Source organism: Strix uralensis, chromosome 5, assembly GCF_047716275.1.
Source record: "Strix uralensis isolate ZFMK-TIS-50842 chromosome 5, bStrUra1, whole genome shotgun sequence".
NCBI classification, from domain to species: Eukaryota; Metazoa; Chordata; class Aves; order Strigiformes; family Strigidae; genus Strix; species Strix uralensis.
The window spans coordinates 35,155,521-35,161,520 of NC_133976.1; the positions used below are offsets into that span (position 1 = coordinate 35,155,521).

Here is a 6,000-nt window from a genome sequence, read left to right on the forward strand (position 1 = left end):
AAGAGAGTCTGAATACCCACATAGTAAAACTCCAAGACAGATTACACTTCACTTAAAACTGTGATCCACTGAAAGAAAATTAACCCCCCCAATACATTAGTGATATACAAACATAACATCAGACACCAAGTTAGCTACATCTCCCTTTAAGGTTACCAAAGCCCTAAAAAGCTATAAAATTACAATCTTAAAATAGCTGTTCAATAATCAGGGGCATTCCAATCTTTATTACTTAGATGTGAACAGCCTTAACTATCTCTCGACTTTTTAAATAAATGATTCTTTGCTAACAGTACCTAGTTACTGATACTAAACAGATACTAACTACCTGGCCTCTCTCTCTGCTATCTCATTCTTCCTAAAAACTTTAAATTAATTACTATAGTCTAAAATAAAAACATTGTGAGAGGAAGGGGACCAATTTTAATTCTACCAAAATTGTTTTGAAGTTATAAACGTGGAGACAGGTTGTCAAAGAGGAGTTACATTTGGGGCTCATGTTATTTTTAATACTCACAAGCAGGAAAAAAAAAATAGGACACAATGTACTGTAAAACACAAGAAGAACTGGTGAGTCTCTCACTGGCTTGATAACTGTACCGCTTCCAGGTTCCAGTGTTACTCTGTGCAACTTTACCGATATTTAAGCCAGCCGCGATTCCACAACAGCACAAAAGCAGAGCTGGGCTTTAAGTTGAACCTCTCCGTGCAACTTCCCCACAACTGCAAAGTCTTCCAGTAACTCCTGCCGCTCCAAGACGCTCTTCCAGCGAACGCTGCCGGCATTTACAACTCCGGGCGGCCGGGTCAGCGCCTGCCGCTCCCGGGAAGAAGAGGGACGGCGGTGCCTCCCCGGCCCGAGATCTTTGTTCCGCCCCGCGCCACGGCGGGGAGGTCCCCGCGCTAAGCCCACTCACGGATCACCGGGCAGGGCTGCTGCTCCACCCGTTGCGCCTTCACAAAAGCTTTCGGCTCGGAGGGGGCCGGCGGTCTCCTGGGAACGGCGGATCGCCCCAGCCGCCCCGCTTTGTTTCCCGTCTCGCCCCGGGAGACGAGGCGGGCGGCCGAGAGCCCCCCTCTGCCCCGGCAGCGGCCTGTCACGGCGGCCGAGCGCCAGCACCGGGGCGGGCCAGGCTCCCGGCCGGCGCCACGACAGGGGCGGCGAGAGGAGGGGAGGGGAGCGGGGGAAAACCCGCGGCCGGAGCCGGCAGCAAACCCCGCCCTCAGCCCGGCGAAGCGGAGGGAGGGAAGGAGGGAGGGAGGAAGGGAGGGAGCACCCGAGCCCGGCGGGCTCCGAGCGGAGGCGAAGGCCCCGGCCAGAGCGGGACGGCAGCACCGCCCGCCTCGCCCCCCCTCTCCGTCCCTCCCGCCGGCGCCCTGCCCCGGCCCGCATGGGGAAACGGCCCCGAACACTTTCCCGCCCCACACGGAAACTCCCGAGGGAAGCGCCTGCCCCCCGCCGCCCCCGGCCCCGAGCGCCGCTGTTCACCTGGCGCCGCGGCGTCCCCTCGCGCGGTCACTGCTCCGCGGCCGCCTGCATGAAACAGAGCCTCCGCTTCCCCGCGCCTCCTCCGCCACCGCCGCCTCGGGACTTCCGGGAGCGGCGCCCGCCGCCCCGCTGCGGCCGAGGAGCGTCCGCCCGGGCGGGAGGCGCGGCGGGAGGGCGGGCTGGGCTCGGCGGGGCCCCGCTCAGCGGCCGCCGGGCCACATGTCCACGCGCGGCCGGGAATGCGCAGCGCCGGCGGGGACCGCGGGGGGGCGCTGCTCCGCCGCCTTCCGCCGCGGGGGGGGCCGGAGGGAGGGCGGTGGGAGGGCTGCGGCGTGGCGGCGGGCGGCGCAGGCCGCCAGCGAGACGCCTCCAAACCGTCCCGCGCCGCCGGCGAGGGCATTGTGGGATAGGTCCTCCAGCGCCGTCTTGAAGGGGAGGAGGGGCGGGGGAGTCGCGAGAGGGCGAAGGGAGGCGGGAAGGGGCGGGCACGTGACCCGCCGCCGCCGCCGGCCGGCGAGGAGCCAATGGGAGGGGGGGCGGGCGCGCAGGGCCGGGGCGGGGGGGGGGGGGGGGGGGGGGCGGGGGGGGGGGCGGGGCGGGGCCGCACGTTGCGGGCGGGCGCGCCCCCTGGTGGCGGCGCGGCGGCATGGGCGGGGCGCGCGGGCGGACACGTCATCTGACCGCGACGCGGGGCACCTCGAGTGCAATTTTTTTAAAAATTATTATTTTAATAAAATTGGGCAAAAGGGAGCTTTGGACGGAGCCCTGAGACTAGAGGACTGCGACCCGCTTGAGAAGGCGGTGGGGGCTGACGAGCCGGTTCGGCCCAGCCTGGGGCTGCTGTCCTCCGCCGGGCCGATGGCGGCGGTGGCGGCGGTGGGGCGAGAGGCCGGGGCGGGCCGGGCCCTGGGAGCCGTCGCTGCCGCTGCCCTGAGCGCTCGCAGGGAGGCGCGGGGCTTTCAGTTCCGTGCCCCCAGCGGGCTGCCTCCTGCCGTCCGTGCCTGTTTGCTGTGAACGCCAGCACGGCCGCGGCGCTGCGTGGGGCACGGGGGCAGCGTGGGGCCTGCCCCGCGGCTGCGCGGGGAGAGGAGTTCTGCTGCTGCAAGCGTCCCTCCAGGCGCCACTGGTGTCAGTGGTGATTGTTGCTGGCTGGTGTTTGTGGGCCTCACAGAAGTAGTGAGATTTAATCCTTATGTATTTATACAACCAGGTTTTTTGAAGCGGTTTGTCATCTTGTCATACATCCTGATTATAGCCAATAGAAAAGTTGTTCAGTGCAGCAGCCTCTGTTGCAGGCCGGTCGTGTTTGTACATCTCTATCACGGCACTACCAGTCTCTGTGAGTCTGCCGTAGCGCCTCCACACAGGCTCAGAGGCAGTGGGGAGCTGGGGGACGCCATGGAGCACCAAACCTCAGCTGAACCCCCAGGGCGACACACCTGCCGTACCAACAAACAACAGGGAAGGGGAACCAGCTACCCCAAATATGCAGGCTTGGTTGAGTGTCTCCTTGTGTCCACAATGAAGTTGTTGCAGCCTGCGTGGAGTAAAATATGTGTTAGTGTCAGTCTGTCAAGAATGATGATACCTTATTAGTTGCTGTGATTACTGATGGAGTATTAATTTAGGATTAACTCAGAAGAACTTGAATCAAGTAAGAGGAGCCTGGGGGGACAGCATGTAAGAAGAGTCAGGAAGAAAGGAAAAGACTGGATTCATTAGCAGGCTGCAGAGAAATGTAATAAGAAGCAAGACTATAGCCATAGGTTGGAAAGCACAGACTTATGAATGGAGATGAAATGTTTAAGGTAAGTCTGACTTTAAAGTTATTAAGGTTAATGAACTCCCCAGATCTTCAGTGGGATCATCTAAAGAAAAGAATAAGCGGGTTTGAAGGTTGGGATTAAAGAAAGCCCTGTTATAAAGTAAGAAAGATGACTTTCAGTGCTGTGTTTTGAATAGACTGAAATCTTGAATGACCCTAGAACAAGGCACTGAAGCAATTAAGAAGGGAGAACGATAGCAGAAAAACATCTGGATTTTTGACTAGCCAACCACAGAGGTAAGGTTTTGTTGTGAGGAGGGCATACTATACAGAACTGCTGTATGTTATTATTTGTTACTGTTGAGTCTTTTAATTAAAATGACTACTAAGTCATTTGGGACTCACAGATGCGGGGAAAGCCTCGATATTCACTGTTTCTGTCACAAGTCATGAAGACTTTGCTGTCATCTACTCATGCTGCACAGATCCTATTGCACAGAAGAGCCAGGCAAGCTGAAGAGGTGTCTGTGGGAGAGAGGAATACAAAGAGAAACACTCATCACTTCTGAGGTGCTCTCTGTACTTTTATTTGTTCCTCTGTATATCTTACATCCATTCCAGCACTGGCCTTTGTAGCTACTCACACAACTTCAGGGTATGTAGTAACAGACAAATGGCTTTGGCCCTTTGTCATCCACTTTTTGAGATGGGCGTGTACTCTACACTGTTTATGATGGAGAGAAAAATTTGGGACTTGACTGCTGTCAGCTCTGGCAAGTATCTCTTGAGTTTTCCTATGTGTACATGAAGTTCCAGCCCACGGAGGTTTCCAGTCTGACTGGGACTGAAGGGCAGTGCTGTCCAGTTGGATGTCTGCTCCCAGAACTAGCCTGTCAAGGGTGAGTGATTGGTCAGTTCTGTTGAAGGAGGAGGGCAGCGTGAGATGTAGGTTTCTCTGTGCCTGGTGAAAGGAGGAGTGAGGAGTCCAGGTTTTGTACAGGGATATAGAAGTAGGGGGTCATGAACTCTGATCTTCTACGAACCTCTGCAAACCCTATGATACAGGCACATTCATAAATTTATCGGATTCCACACTCATTCATGTACCCATCAGTGTTTTTCTCAAAAGTCAACCTGAAGGGATAGATGAAATACCATTGGGAATTGAGGTGAAGATGGAAGGAAAAGAGGTATTAGACTGGGACAAAATTGGTATGAGCGGTTACAGAAATAACTGGTTACAATTTCTGGATTAGTGAACGAGTTGGGAGCACCAGCCAGTTTCATTGACAGGAGAATCTTTTGATGTCATGATTTGGGAGCCAAGTTTCTTATTTTTGATGTTTGGGGTTTTTTTTATGCTTTAGGATGGTAAAAACGTAATTTCTTTAGTCTGTTTTTACATGTTCTAAAGTCTTTAGCTTCTTCAAGTGTTCTTCAAGTGACTGATGGCAGAGGTTGTCCTTAGTCAAGGTGGACACCACAACCATAAATCCTTGTAGGTGAAGGATAGGACTAGTGAAGACAGTTACTATTGCCTTCATTTTCCAGCTGGCTCCAGAATGTTCTACTCAAACATCATGAGTAAACCCCAAGCTGTAGGAGGCACATGATTTTTAGCAATACTCTGGAGGCCCTTTGTGCGTGCCCTGTGTTTTGTTTTGGGGCTGTACTCTGCCCACATTGTCAGAGTTTCCCTTCAGCTACGAGAACTGGAAACTTACTTGAAGCTGAGTCTCTTGCTGACTTGTGTACTCCTTGGGAGGGCAGCGTTGTGTGAAAGCAGAAGCAGAGCCGTATTCCTGGCACAGCTGTGAGGACAGGTAGGAGTGAGGTGTGCCAGAGGAAGACGAAGACACTCAGGGAGAATGGTGTGAATGAGGGCATGGTCGTTTGGAGATGGCGGCAACTGGGAGTGCAATACTAGAAATGAGTGGTATTAGGGAGCGGGAGAGAGGGAAGTGATGGCAGAACAGACTCAGAGGTTTTGAATATAATATGGTAGAGCACAGGAGGGGAAGTGGTGGGTGAAGAAAGCGGGGATGAGTGAGGATGTGATAAAGAGTGGGACTCATGGAGGACAAAACGGTAGTTATCCATGAGTGCAGAAATTAGGTTTGGCGTAGAGCACAGAGGGAAAGATGGAGATAGTTGCGTATTTGTGCTGTGAATTTGAATGCTTAACTTGGAAGTATCCTGCGCCATCCTATGCCATTTACCATCTACACAACTTTGCAAAAAAGGCACAGGTAAGTGACTTTTGTTATTATTACTTTCTCAATGTAATAAGCTTGAATGAGCCTGAAGTGGTATTTTTGGAGTCTTGAAGCTGCCAGTACTACATTCTGTCTCTGGAAAAGATAAGGTGAAAAAATTTTAGCATAGTGGGTTTTTCTTTCTGTTGTGACAGTGTTGGGAGTGATTGATTAAAGCCACCAAAATATCCTATGCCCAGGGAACAAAAGAACCATTGATGATGTAGTATTTTTACTGTCTGGCTTCAGATGCTCGTTTGAGCAATGAATGATTCCTCTATTTGGCTCTTGGATTCTGAACTCTTGAAGAATATAGATATATTCAAACGGCATCAAAAAAGCCTGAACTGGACTCTAAGAGTTTATTCAGAGTTCATTCACCCTCTCTGCCCCCATGCAGGGTCAGTCATGCATATGTTGCTCCTTCAATGAATTTGTTCTTCAAGATCTCTGGTGGTGGACTCTCTCTTCCAAAACTTTGTCAAGCAGGC

General features: G+C 53.2%; 1 protein-coding gene across 8 annotated transcripts in view; it reads right to left on the reverse strand.

Annotated features, from left to right (window-relative positions):
- The window catches only part of SCAF11 (SR-related CTD associated factor 11), a 48,428-nt gene extending 46,730 nt beyond the window's left edge, over positions 1-1,698 (reverse strand). For 2 of the 8 annotated variants that reach the window (XM_074870413.1, XM_074870408.1), the window contains exon 1: positions 1,490-1,698. The gene's annotated coding sequence lies outside the window, so the exon portion shown is untranslated. Of the gene's footprint in view, positions 1-517; positions 537-583; positions 1,408-1,489 lie in introns of those variants that run through there. The other 6 variants (XM_074870416.1, XM_074870412.1, XM_074870409.1 and 3 more) reach the window with 5 other exon arrangements.
- Positions 1,699-6,000: the final 4,302 nt, after the last annotated feature.